This window comes from Patella vulgata, chromosome 1 (assembly GCF_932274485.2).
Source record: "Patella vulgata chromosome 1, xgPatVulg1.2, whole genome shotgun sequence".
In the NCBI taxonomy this organism is placed as follows: domain Eukaryota; kingdom Metazoa; phylum Mollusca; class Gastropoda; family Patellidae; genus Patella; species Patella vulgata.
In genome coordinates, this window is record NC_065879.2 from 1,914,996 (window position 1) to 1,930,457 (window position 15,462).

The 15,462-nt window shown below is 37.3% G+C and overlaps 1 long non-coding RNA gene across 2 annotated transcripts in view; it reads left to right on the forward strand.

The window, feature by feature from the left end:
* The window catches only part of LOC126808581 (uncharacterized), a 46,920-nt gene that overhangs the window by 22,667 nt on the left and 8,791 nt on the right, over positions 1-15,462 (forward strand). For both annotated transcript variants that reach the window (XR_007674682.2, XR_007674681.2), the window contains exon 2: positions 6,269-6,393. This is a non-coding gene — a long non-coding RNA (uncharacterized LOC126808581). The remainder of the gene's footprint in view (positions 1-6,268; positions 6,394-15,462) is intronic.

Consider the following 15,462-nt stretch of genomic DNA (forward strand, 5'->3'; position numbering starts at 1 on the left):
TATAAAAAGAATGATAATTGAACAACTTTATTATTTCACCTCAGTGGAATTGATGAAAAACAAAAAATGCATAACAAACCTCTAATATCTAGTTAATGTATCTTCCATTCCCATGACACAAGTCAAATTGTTTTCAATTCTATCAGAATTACCGATTTTTCGTTTCCTTTCTCCACGACCTAAAATGAAAAATGGACATCGAAAGGCCTAACCGAAAATGAAAAATATCGCTTACGATGTCGATCGTAAATTTCTATGAAATTTCGATTTAAATTATAGCTGGCACCCTACTCCTGGATGCGGGCCGTGTACAACTGAACAGTTGGTATATGTACCTAAGACTGTCACTGGTGTCTCGAATATCTTGAATAAGAATTTAAAAATAATTAAAACTTAAAGGGGAATTAGCAGGCCAAAGGGAGTTGCTTTCACATGTTTTCCATTTACATGAAAAAATGAAATGAAATGGGGTTTAACGTCCTACTGTTCTGCTCCGAACTGAACTAATGAGAGAGAGAGAGAGAGAGAGAGAGAGAGAGGGAGAGGGAGAGAGAGAGAGAGAGGGGTTTAACGTCCACTCGCCCCCCCCCCCATCTAGATAAGGCATTATGACTGACAATCTAAGCATCTATGCAAGCTGCATTCATACAATTCAGATTGTATCCCCCCAACACTCAAATATATTGGGCCTAGAGTATTCAGATTGTATCCCCCTAACACTCAAATATATACGGCCTAGAGTATTCAGATTGTATCCCCCCAACACTCAAATATATACGGCCTAGAGTATTCAGATTGTATCCCCCCAACACTCAAATATATACGGCCTAGAGTATTCAGATTGTATCCCCCCAACACTCAAATATATAGGGCCTAGAGTATTCAGATTGTATCCCCCCAACACTCAAATATATAGGGCCTAGAGTATTAGATTATATTCCCTCAACACTCAAATATATAGGGCCTAGAGTATTAGATTGTATTCCCTCAACACTCAAATATATTGGGCCTAGAGTATTAGATTGTATTCCACCAACACTCAAATAAGGACCTAGAGTATTCAGAAATGTGGGAAAGGAAGGCTTTCTAAAATGTCAAACAGATGCAATAAACTTTTTATTCCAAAGTTAAATATTTCATTTTTATTTTATTTAATTTCTCTCTTGGATTATATGCCCCCTTGAAATGGATTCCTGGGGTCATCGCCTCCCTCTGCCCCCTCTCTGTGCGCCACTTCTTCGCCATATCCTTACATGTTTCACCATGTAAGCACCTCCTACTTTGATACGTCACTATTTTGATACGTCACTATTTTGATATTTTGATACGTCACTATTTAGATACGTCACTTTTTTGAATTATGGAAGTACAGACAGTTTGATTGTTATGTCTTCAAGGATCAACGATACTATTTTTATTATTATGTAAATGATACCCCCCCCCACCCACCCTCCCCTTCGCTATTCCATTCTTCGAAGAATATTTAAATGTACTCAGTCTCAAGGTTCAACCTTAGAGAAAAATTCGATTTTTTCAAAGCGTCAGTCAATTCAACCCTATTAACTCATAATACAAATAGTTGTTACTGATGTCTTTTCGTCTTTATCAATAAGAGTCCGTTCCGCCTTTTTCGTGCTCATCAATATTTTTATTTCATTATAAATGACTGACTGTGATAGAGAAGTAAACTATTTCCCCTGTGATTTTGGTATTTATAGAATAATAATGGCTTGTTTTTTACTTGATTTCCTTTTACAGCGTGCTGATTAGTACACAAAAAAAAAGACTTGGAAAGCGTAAACGAGAATTGACACGCAATCAAACCGAGCCATATGGATCGTAATGATTGGATCACGACAGTGGATCCGAGATCATTACCAATTAGAGGGGGTGTCACTAATTGTCAGCCTGACGATTAAGGGCTATCGGCTCGAGTGACGTCAAAGGTTGCACGCGTAGATTGTCTGAGCTCTTGGCGTTAAGGAGCGCTTGATGTATATGTTATTAAACTTGACGGTGAGCGGACTTGGAAAAAGTGAGAGACGTAAACGTACAAGTTTCCCAAATAAAAACCACGGAAAAAGACACGGGCAGGGGATAATCAGAGAATTTACTTAGGCTTCGAAATTTATGATAAATGGACAGCGATTAAAGACAACATCGTCTTTTATATGCATTGAATTCTCCTCCGGCTTCGCACCCGTTGCTAGGTACCGTGACAACCAAGTCACCACACACATGTCTTCTTTTAATAGATTTTTTATAGGTTGGGGTATTTCCTCGCGAATACAATGTTTTGAGAGGGATTTAAAGCACAAATTTTAATGTTTGATGGATAAATTAGATTGAATATGCGCCAAGTCCAAATATATCAGCAAATCGCCAAGTTTGTTCGCGGGATGGTATCTTTAAACCCGGAATAACACATTTTTTAAAAGCAACCGGTTATTGAGAATTGGAATCGGACCAGTTCTCGTAAGTTCTAGTGGGATGGGTCACATCGTTCCTCTCGTCACCGTGTATGTGTCACATCTGCATTGCCGACGCTCAAAACCGAGGTACACGAACCTAGACCCGCGCTAAACTTAATATGGTTTTCAAACGATTAAATTGGTATTTTTTTTTTAAAACGAATATGCTGATCATTGACAGTGGTGATCATTGACAGTGGTGATCGTGATCATTGACAGAGGTGATCGTGATCATTGACAGAGGGGATCGTGATCATTGACAGTGGTGATCGTGATCATTGACAGTGAGGATCATAGACAGTGGGGATCGTGATCACTGACAGTTGTTATCATTGATAGTGGGGATCGTACAGTGGTGATCGTAATCATTGACAGAGGTGATCATTGACAGTGGTAATCGAATCGAAATAAATATTGATTGTCGTTAGTCCCACAGACTTCTCCATATGTACTATAATAGGCAATTCTTATAAAATATTGCACTCGAGTGTACTATGAAATTAACGAGGTCGATGCCTCGGGGGCCCTATTCTCGAGAGGCCCCCCTAAGCGACATTGCTTAATCCTATTTCAGCTCTATACATTGAAATCCTCTTAGTCTACATTAATTGAATAATGTCTCGAGTGAATTAGTATAAATGGTCTGCATTTACATGATTAATTGTAAATATGTAATGACACGCATTAGCCTTTAGACTTCTCTTAATTGAATTACTGTAATTTATCAAACAATACTATAAGACTTTAATTGATTCATGTAAAATTTAAACGCACCGTAAAAAGGATAAATGGATTATATTTGTCCTAACGGATGAAATAAATCGACACCATTTTATATCTGTTTGAAACGCACATAACGTATGTGAATTAATGCTTAAGGGCGTTTTCAGTTCACTTTGAATTCATGCCACGCAACATGATTTACATAACCAGAATTTAAATAAGCTTATTTGGTTAGGAATCAGTTTTAATTTTAAAGTTCGAATAGCCGACCTGACATCGTTAATGTGACGTTATATGTAAGGCAACATTTAATGCTTTGGTGAATGGATCTATATTACTCTTCTGGCGATTCGAACTGATTCACACAACATGTCTTTGTCCGTTTCGTATTGTTGCAAGGATCTAACAATCTCAAAATAATATTTTTATTTCGTTTTATCTTTATGTGTTTGATTTCATACACTATATTATAAGATCTATCGTATATTCAGTAGACAATACGATATAACTACACGATACATTGTTAACACAAGTTAACAGTGAGGCATCTTCATTAGAAGGCTTGATCTTGCTGGCTTGACAGCTCCAGAAAATAAAAAATAGCCTTGTTCTAAGTACTAGATGTGTCAGTGTCCTGCCTGTTGTGTAAATTATCCATTAAATCCTATTTTACTTGTTCAGAGGGTTCAAAAATATTTTTAAATCCAAGTCATATTTGAAAAGCTTTACGTCAGGCTTTTCAAATCATTGAGTTGAATTTTTCCATTTTTTTAAATTAGGTGTGTTAAGATGAAATTTGTATCATCAATTAATTGGAATATTGTAAAATAGTACAATTTGTTGAACAGAATAAAGATTGGGACATATTATTCAGTTACAACAAGAGTGGTATTGAGCCTTTAACTCCGTATATCTTATCAAGCCCTTCACGCAATACCCCGCATATTTCGGCAATAATTTAGATTGGGCACTGGCCCAGCTTGAGAGTCTATCAGATTCCTCGACCATAAGGAATGCAAAGTCTCACACTTTTTAGCTAAAATGTCTACCTTTGATAATTGACTTGCAAAGTTCAAGGTTCGTTCAATGTCAAGGTTTCGTTGGAGGTCGCCATGTTTGATTTGAGTGAGTTTGTGTCACAACATTTGATTGGAGGCTGCTGTTCACGTGTTTGTGGTGAAGGGAGATAACGTAGCTATAAGTTCCGGAATTGCCAAGTAGTGTAGCAAAGTATAGATGTTGTAAATCTCACAGTCGTTGCTCCAGTGAGGCTGATGTCCCTCGCTGAAATCCCAAAATAAATAGATGACACATATTAATTAATTGCACATTTATCTTTTTCAAAGGTATCGAGCAATCAAATTGATTATCTATTCTTAGTCTAAGCATAAAATGTTCACTATCAAACTCAGTCAATGTTTTGAGGTACCTAGTTTGCGTACGCAGAAAATGCTCAGCATCGAACTTTGTTACGGTATTGGTGCAATGAAACTATACACGAGGTTTCAGCACAATCACTCAATTAGAATCAAAGTTGTCGGGCTCCAAAGTCTCGACCAATCAAATTGCTTATCGTTCTGCTTACCCTGAGCTTATCGAACTTAGTCAAGGTATTGATGTGATGAAACTATACCCCAAGTAAATGATGTAATTATTAACACTTTCATAAACGGTGATAGATTCTTAATAAACATTTACTCATCTTATAAGTGTTTTCGCGCCATCAGAATTCTGCAAAATATTCTCCCAAAGTACAGGAAATGGCATTCCAGGGACTCGAGACCCTACTAGAAAGCTAGCAACTGAGGTGTTCGGCTCGTGGATGCGTCACTCGTATATCAGTCGGTCTCATTTATACTGATAATAACAGTTGTTGAAAGGTGGTTCCCTAACAGACGATTACAAAACGAAATCAAACAAAATGATAAATGAATTCCAGGTTGTTATAAAGACAGGGAATCATATAGATACGTTTTCACCGGTTAGTGCTAAATGATAAGACCTGCTCAATTGTTCGTCATAGTTCACGAGATGTAAACAGGACTAGAGCAAATCCCCAACCTCTCCCCCAAATTCTTAAACCTAACCCACAATCTCACCAACAATCACGTGCCCTAAGGTCAATTTGTCGTCACGAGATGTAAACATGGCTAGCGATAATCCCAACTCTAACCCTAACCCTGGACCTAGCCCCAATGCTTACCCTAACCCTAACCTACAATCTCTCCAACAATCACGTGCCCTAACCTTATTTACATATCAACGACCTTGACAAAAACTGAGTTGGCCTTAACAAATAGATTTAGCCGTTATAATACCAATCAAATCTCATCTTTTTAGGGTGTTATGATTATTAAAACCTGATCAAATCATTGTTAATACTCCACAACAAGCTATTAATTAAACAATTCTGTTTATGTCAGATAAAGTGGTCGCGGATAACATTTTATCAAATTTCATCTTCTTTGATAGTTTGTCATTATTGAAACCTAATAAATCATTGTATATACTCCGTAACAACTTATCCATTAATCAATTGATCAATTTGTGTTAATTTTCAGGTAAATTGGTCTTACTGTAATGTTGTTATTAGCATTAAACTTTATAATCCTTAATTAAATTAAATTCCCTTTAGGTACATGTAAATAAGGGGTATCTCTGGTTGGTCAGAATTAACTAAGTATTGTTGTGTACATGTATATATTGTCTTGTTATATTTTCATATTTTATCATTGCTTGATAATGACTAGAGAAGCCTATTCTTTAAGTGGCATTTAGCGATCGGGGAACACATTAACAGAACACAGTTTTTATGGGATACAATCACTGGTTTATTCTAAAAGCACGACGTTTCGACAAGTATCCTCTTATCGTTATCAAGCACAAAATGACGATAACGATAAGAGGATACTTGTCGAAACGTCGTGCTTTTAGAATAAACCAGTGATTGTATCCCATAAAAACTGTGTTCTGTGAGAGAAGCCTAGTGGAAACATCACTCGGTAATAAGCCAGTAATTGTATACCATACAATTGTAACATACATTACATTGAAGAGTTATATTTGTTTTACAGGGCGGAGAAACGTCAAGCCAGATGGGATGCTCTGGTTGATAAACTAGGTCACATACCACCAGAAAGTGATGCATCCAAAGTCTGGACGTTTTTAATGGAAGGTGAACCATTCAGTATCGTTTTATGTAAGTTTGTATATTTCTGTATATTGGAAAACGTTGAAATCAATAATAAAAGTTTCGTCCATTTTCCTGTCAGCATATTTGTACCGGTGTTTAAGATTTATTAATACAGTTAATAAGTCCATTTCGTACCAGTATGAGAAAAGCCTGATCGAAATATTGTTAGAATTACTTTGATATTCTATTTCTCGGGATAGTAATAATCTAATAGGGGGCGTGCGAACTGCATCATAAGGTCTGTCATTGAGGCAACTGGCGTGGTTCCGACTCCCCGTTTGTACGTGACAAGGAGTAGGGTCGCATGTCCAACCTCGTTGGTTTTCTCCGGGTCCTTCGGTTTCCTCCCACTGCTAAAGACTCCTAGACGCAAGCGAATCATTGAAATAAAATTGAACCATGTGTTAATCCTAAAATGACCTAGTTTGTGTCGAGTGGATGTTACCCCCCCCCCCCCTCTCTAGTGATATTCAATTACTTTTTTGAAATGTCAGATATCCTCTCACAGTCTCACATAACAACTGTTGATCTTCGAAGGAATTGTTAGTGAGCAGAAATTCGCCCGTGTATCTTTTATCACTCGTCACTTCAGTCAGTTATATAGAAGGATAACTTGTGTTTTCCTTTTGCGTTCGTCACTTCCGATCCAGGAAACCTGTATTACGTAACTATCGTAGCAATGATCTCTGTGTTAAAATTATATTTGGAACGTCCTTAACCAGTTCTATCACATATGTGATAACGACTGACACCAATGTTGTCCTTTAATAATCCGCTTATTAATCTAATAATTCCTCTAAAAGGCATACTTGAAATGACAGCCAACTGAATCAAAAAAGCCTGTCATTACGCTTCTGGAAGGGGTCAATGTCTTCTTCCTTTTTTATGAGGTTTTGGTGGTTACGGGGTACAATTTATAAAAATCAAAATACACAGCTAGTAGTTTAATGGACGCGGTCACTAGGCCAAGATATCTCAGGTAGATTAATGGATTTTTTAATATCTCTAACAATTTATAGCAATTAAGGTTTGGGAGAACTGTAATTAATGGATACGGTCACAGAACAGGAAGTATCTATAATTATTTTGTCACCATGCCACAGTATCAGTCTTGGAGTTCAATTCGGTACATACATACGCTATAAAAATTAAAGAATTATTTCAACACATTCCGTGTGTTTTTTGTGTTTGGCCGGCAAGTCTAGCCCAGTTGTCATTGGTATTAGACTTTCATTGTTACAATAACCATTTATCTTCTGCTACAAGCAAACAAAGGTGGGAACAAATCGCTGCACCTCGAGTCCCAAATCGACACCCAAGTTGCGACTTTAGTAGGGAGTTTAGTCGAGTCCGAAGTCTTAACAAAGCCCAAGTACCATTCAGGTCGCCAATTGATCAAATGAGTCAGTAAGGCAAATTAGAGATATGTCCCCTCACCTCGACTTACGTCCTTATGTTTTTCAAGTCGCGAGTTTTACGACTGTCAAGGCCTAGTCGAGTAGATTGTCGATTAGGGTGTTTGATGCGACGTAAGTGGGACTCGAGTGAGAGTCGCGGGACTCGGTTCCCATCCCTTCATATAAATGGCTTTTTGTTCATGTCTAGATCTTAATTTATGGATTGTGGCTGGTCTTGTCTTTAGACTCCCACTCTCCTTGTCTGTTCTGCGGGCTCCATCCTCGACAAGCCTTGACCGGACTTGAAAATCCACAAGTTTGTTCTCGACCTCACAAATACTGTTAATGATACCGCGCGAGTTTATTTTTTACAGTGTAAAATAACTGATCAATTAACTTTGTTATCACCAATTATTAGAACTCCATCCATTATTGATAATTAACTAATTATTTTTTCATAACATCGCACGTATTGAACTAACTAATGAACTTCCTGTATTATAGGCGTATAGACATCTATCAGGTTAAAATAGAATGTTGATTTAAATGTATGACATCAGTCACAGTAAGTTTAACACAAGACCCCCCACCCCAACCCTCTAGTGACAAAATAACTATCATCATTAAGAAAAGAAATAAAAATCGATTAAATAGTAAATCCTATTAATCAGAAAATAAGTGTCATTGAAAAAGACCTATTCAGTGGTGTGTTCGAGAATTTAAGCTGGGGAGTGTCCGGGCTGAAGACAATGTCAAGTTTGCCGCGTGGTTCGGTGGATTACCTTTGAATTTTATAAAATCAGCAGGTCTACTATATAATTAGTAAGTTTTAAATTACATATTGTAATAATCACTTCCCATGTCAAAATTATGGGTCATTTTGACAAATTGGTTTCGAATCCCCGATTGTACGTGACAAGGAGTAGGGTCGCCTGTCCAACCTCGTGGGTTTTCTCCGGGTCCTCCGGTTTCCTCCCACTGCTAAAGACCCCTACGCGCAAGCGAATTATGTAAATAAAATTAAACCATATGTTAGTCCCGAAATGACCTAGTTTGTGTCGAGTGGACGTTAAACCCCATTCTCCCTCTCTCTCAATCTCATTAAAATACAGATCTATGACGTCAGACATTGATTAATCAATCAGCGTTGACGTTTCTAGTGCTTTACCGACAGTTCTGTGCACCGCCCGCCAAGAACTCGTCGTAACACACCGTTTCATTGGCTAATCCCTCACATCAACCAGAACGCGGGTTATATAACAAATATTCCAGATCCTAGTGTAGTAAAGACAAGTAAAACGAAATTTTGAACTATAAAAAAAAAAAAAAGAAATACGAAACGAAATAGGATCTGTGTTTTATTCAGCTTGGAATAAGTCGCATCACCCCAACTCAATACGTAATATTGACCTATATATAACTAGAACATGACGATAACAAAGAATGAATGTTCTGTACGGAATATAAATTCAATCACCGTCAACCATCTACCTTCAAGTAGGTTTAATGCGGTATTTTTTGCTTTTTATCCCCAAAATCGATCATAACTGATCGTATAAAATTCATGTCTATATATTTTTTATCGAGTTTGGGGTATCCTGTTCCACGTAATAAACAATATATTAATTGATTTTCTTGTCTAATTAACGTTATTCTGCTTTGAAAATCGACATTAATGTATTTGAATAAATGTCTATTAGCATTCTGACACGAATTATTTACGATGTGGAATTTTCCATCAGTGATGGAATTATACTTTCTCTACCTATGAATCCGTGAAAATTATTAAATTTGATCCATCTGATGTCTACATTACTTTTGATTCGTGCCGTAGACAGCTAAAGTATAGATGTGGGGGTGCACATATTTCAGAATTGGTTATTGGCTGTGTAGTCAGCAAGACAGCTGAGGGCCAAGCCCCCTCCTCCCCCCCCCATCCCATCTCCATACGACCACCTTTTACTACTCTTAGACAATAATAAGTGTGCCATCTATTTCGCATAGGCTAGCCCATTCTGTTGGTCTTGTCTGTGTAGTTAGCAAGACAGCCGAGGGTCAAGCCCCCCCCCCCCCACCTCATCTCCACACGACCACATATACTTCTCTTAAACAAGTATATTAATAATTGTACCATCTATTTGGCATAGGCTAGCCCATTCTTTTGGTCTTTTGGACTTTTATAAAAACTAAAATGTGCTTAATCAAATAACAACAACAGTAGATTAATACAAATTTTCCACATTTAAAATGAACGTGAACAATACAGCAACATATGCCTTTAATAAACAAAAAAAAGTGAAAAAACTCTGTAAAATATTTTACCATATAAATATCGATTTTTGTTGCAATAGAAAGAAATTATAGACAAAAAGACAGTTGTTGATGAGACAAACGAGCCATTTAATTATCAGGTATAAAATAATCGATGATAAGGCACCGCTTACTGTAGTTCAAAACAATTAAACAGTCGTTTACATCTTCATAAAACAATAGAAAAACTTTCAATTTTTAATTGCTGCTTATTTTCGTTGTGTTTAACATGGACAGTTGGAATGCAGTACGATTTGGAACCGTTTACGAATCGATTAATTTAATACCGAACGATCTCTTCTCATAGAAATAAAGTGTACTGCTACCGTAGTTCAGCTCTGTACGTTCAGGAACCCTCCTGTTGAATTCTTGTCGAAAAAGAATCGTCCCCCAGTCAATTTTACTGGGCAACTTTTTTTTACTGCGAACGTTGGAGTGTCAATCCGTGTGAACGCTTGTACAATATAAAAGAACATCTTAGTGAGAAAATAAGACCTTGCTTACCTCGCTAGAGTCAGTATGAGCGACAAAACACGTATAAAAATACGTCCCCTCATATCAAGTTGCCTTTTCGCCGCCATGACACTCTAAATATTGGTCAACGTCTATTTGGTTTGATTTTCTATTTTAAGCCTATAGATAAAGTCAGTATTTCGACATAAGTTTGGGTTTAACGTCCTGGGCCGATTGCTCAAAACTAAGTTATTTTAACGATCCGTTAAACTCTTAAAGGGCCAATCCCGATAATATTTTAGAGAATAAAACTTCTTAATTTTGTGTTAAAATCCCTTAAAATCCCCTACCTTAGGGCCGGGCAACTAACTCAATATCTGTGATATATTTTCAAACAACTTAAACCTGTCAATCTTCATCTGGAAATGGAGACTGGTGTCCCAAGCTGTATTATGCGGTGTCTGGATAAAACCAGGCTTTAATTTTATAAAAAAAATTATGTGTAGGTAAAATTTACCTTTCGTTATGAAGTACAGCACATGGGTCATTCATTGTATAGACCTCTAAAGGAACGGGAATCAATTATCAGGTCATCCAACAAAAAAATTGACCCGAAATCTTAAAAGGGTTACGTGTCCGGATAAGCAGTTTTGACGTTCACGCCCAAACGACTTAATATTTTGAGCTGAAACTTTGAGGCAAGGTAATTACACCATTCCTCTATATTTTAGCGCTGAAATATCATATGTACTTAGACTTTTATTTTTGAGACTCTGTTCAATTCGGGATAGTCCCTTTAACTGATCGTTATCTTGCTAACGTGTCGTCAATTTCATTATCCGTTAGCTAACGGGCTGATTAAAACTAATCCGATAGAAGACTGTTTATTCATTGGCTGAATTTTATTTTTTTTAAATTCAATATACAAGTACATGTATAGCAACTTCATAGAAGTTGGTATTAACAAGAAACTGGAGACAGTGGAACAACTGTGGAATCTGTTCACAAAATAGATAACGGAGCCTAACACCTCCGTTAAATATAACGGCAAGTTAGCGACATGTTAAAGTTAACAAGTTTTCCAGCAACAGACCTTCTCTCCGTTAAAGATAACGATACATTAACTCTATGGTAACGAGTCGTTAAAAGTTAACGGCGCTTTGAAAAACCGGCCCTTGTACACGATGTTAAGCAAATGTGATTTAATCCCAAATTTGAAGTTTTGAGAAAACACCGACAATAGAAAATAGAAGCCATTCAAAAAAAGAAAAAAAACTTCAAAGTTCCAGAAAACCTTTATTACTTTAACATCATGAAATACGATAATATAGGAATAAAATTTACTAAAATAATAGTTGAAATATGGAAAAGTAATCATGGTAACGCATGAAATGTTATTGATTAGGCCATCTTTTGCGTAACTTCTAGCCAAAAAACAACAACTTAATTTGCGTAATTTCACCTCAAAATGATAAAACAGATTAAACTAATTGTTCATCATTAAAATCTTATACAAAGTCTAGGATTCCATTAACAACATTCATGTCTATTATGATATTATCGTCACCATCAAAGCCAGAACAAAACTGTGTGATATTATAGGGAATAATGGCCTTCAAATTTGAGATATCCTACGCAGTAAATAGAGCGTGCTGAGTTCGTGGTGAAATGCGGAAAACCCTCTTAATTCCCCTGTCACACAAAACTAATTTTCACTATGTTCTGGAAAAGGATTTGTGATAGGGGTACAATCTGTAAATAATGTCTATCATACTCTCTCCTCAATACGTCTATCTCGTCTGTACCCCGTCCACAGTTAGTTCATATCAAGTTCAGATCGAGTAAATTTGCCATTTCTAGCTGCAGTCCAATAAGTCCGTTCGTAGTAAGTTTAACTCATTGGTAACTAGTTCTACCCCGTTCCCAATACGTCAGCAATTGGTTCTAAATAAGTCTAACAAGTTTGTAACCGGACCACCCAGTTTAGAGACAGTTCAACTCGCCTTCGTCACGTTCTTATTGGGTTCCCATCCCGCCAAACTAGTTCTGACTACGTTTTGGAAAACATTGCCAAACGGGCTGAACTGTGTGAGAGCGGAGTAGATAGTAGCAACCCAGTTTAGAGACAGTTCAACTCGCCTTCGTCACGTTCTTATTGGGTTCCCATCCCGCCAAACTAGTTCTGACTACGTTTTGGAAAACATTGCCAAACGGGCTGAAACTGTGTGAGAGCGGAGTAGACGTAGTAGCAACTGTTTACGATCTGTTTAAGAACTCTATGGACGGGCTCAGACTGGCGGGGTTCTCTAAAACTTTGAGCCTGTTCACAATGTTCTCCGTCCTGCCATTAGACGAAGGGACAACGTTCTTAAAACGAGATTGACGTACTAGGAACAAAATTGCCGTACTATGAACGGAATTACACCGTACGTCGATCCTACTAGGGACGTGTTTCAACGTGATGTGGCCGAGCATCAATAAGCAGTACTTTATTTTATTTCGTGGATGTGTGTGATTATTTTTTTAGTTTTTCTTGTACATCATTAGTAATGGAATTGTAGGGTTGTGGTATTAATTCATTTGATGAAGAATATGACGAGCCCCCTTATGCACAATTTAAAAATCCATAATTTATAATGAATTAATTTTTAATGCTATAAAACCTTTCATATTTGAATTTATTATTGGTGTGTAGGAAGCTATCTTCTGTTAAGCAGACTTTTAGTTCTAACTAGTTGTAGATCTGGGCATCAGACTGACTTCCACAACCACCACCATCTATCCACATGAATTTGTAATCTGCATCTATCAAGTTCATTAACACTATTGAGGACAAGCCTTTGTAGTTGTTGTACATGTTTCCAGCCAGTCTTGGGAGACTTTCTGATGTTTATATTTTTCCCATCCAGGGAACCACAGGCATGTGGGGCATCATCAATTCTTCCGCAGCTTCTTTCCATGTGTCTCTGTCAACGGGACGGAGCAGACGATGACATCATATTTGAGCTCCATCACCAAGGCATCGCAGACTTCTTTCACCAACAAGCATATCGTGTTCCTTGCTACCCGGAAATCATATTGCGTGGAGGCATGGGAATCTCCTGTTGTGAGATAACGCAGTGTGATGGCAAGCTTCATCTCTGGTTCCAGAGAGTAAAAACGCCATTTCATTTCATTTGTGGTTCCAGAGCCTCCCTGTAGTTGGTGTCTTGTTTTTTTTATGAAGGGGTGATGGATTCAAGAAGTGGGGTGGGGTGATTCTCAAGACGTTGATGTAGGACTCTCGATCATCCAGACGGAGCTCCTCCATCTACTGATAATAATCTCCCACGGCTATTCTCCTATCACGTTTCAGACAGTTCCTCACCCTCTTCCTTGTTCTTCCATTTTATTGTACTCTTGCTCTGCATGAAAGTAATGTTCAAAGGCTCCATGGTTCTGTTCAAAAATATTGATGAAACGCGCACGTGTTAACCATTCGGCCACCCAACCTGCCCATAACCATTGCACTTCTGTTCAGCCTCTGTTTGGCTTAAAGTTTGAAGTCAAAATCAAAGTAAACAATGTTTTGGAAAGTTATTTTGTCGATTCAATCGCCCCTAGGCTTATTTACATTACATGTACATTAAAACGCTATTGTAGTACACACGCGATACATAGGCTCGCACACAGTACACTGTTATAGTGTACACGATGCTGTCAACTAAAAAGCTAGAGGCCTGCAATTCTTGACATTATAGCTTCTATGATATTATATGGTCCTGTTATTTAGGCTATGGGTATTCCATCATAAAGCGGGGGGTTGGATGACCGAATGGTTAGTGCGTGTGCGTTGTATCATAAGGTCTGTCATTGAGTCAACTGACGTGATTCCCCGGTTGTACGTGACAAGGAGTAGGGTCGCCTGTCCAACCTCGTGGATTTTGTCTGTGCCCTCCGGTTTCCGCCCACTGCTAAAGACCCCTACGCGCAAGCGAATTATTGAAATATAATTGAACCATATGTTAGTCCCGAAATGATCTAGTTTGTGTCGAGTGGGCGTTAAAACCCATCTCTCTCTCTCTCTCCATCATAAAGCTGCACCATCCCGTTTCGGGAAGTAAGTCTGATAGTGTTTCAAGAGATAATGAGGTCGAGGAACAGCGAAACGAAAGCTTGTTTAATCCTTTAATAAACCTAACTTAACTCTAACCTTTCTATGGAACTTGTTAAATGTACACTTCAATGGTCTGAATCCTTTCATCAAAAATATCAAAACAGTGTGTTCTTTTGTCTGTTGTTTTTTTACTGATAGGACATAGCACGATATTTGTATGTCATGCTTCGTTGTTGTTGTTTAATATAGATTTACGATCTAATACAATAAATATGACAGGTTAATTTAATTGAATTATTTACATCTAATGGGTTGAAAAATTGGTAAAATTTTATGCTTCGTCATCACAGTGTTTAAACAAAAACGCTCTAGGTCTGCTGGCTTTTTGATATGGCGGTATATTAGATTCAAAGTTATAAATTTGTTAATGTCGTGCTATCGTCTACTTTCTAACTTCTATTCATGTAATTTTAAACTTCTATTCATGTAATTTTAAACTTCTACTCATGTAATTTTAAACTTCTATTCATGTAATTTCTAAATTAAGACAATGTATATTCCATATTATTTTTGCAAAGGAACGCGAAATTACATTATTCAAGTTATCAGTGTTTGTTAACATCATTTTGACAGTCAGATGTTCATACTAATTACGTCAATTAATATGGCTGTTCGTGACAAGCCAGGTAAAAATACGACTCTCTACAGGTAATTAATGAAGTCTTAAGCGATTTTTGTCGTGCACAGAAATATTACTTGATTGTATTTAATAAAGAGAAAAGGCCCACATCTTTGGCCAAGCAAACCCACCAGAAACAA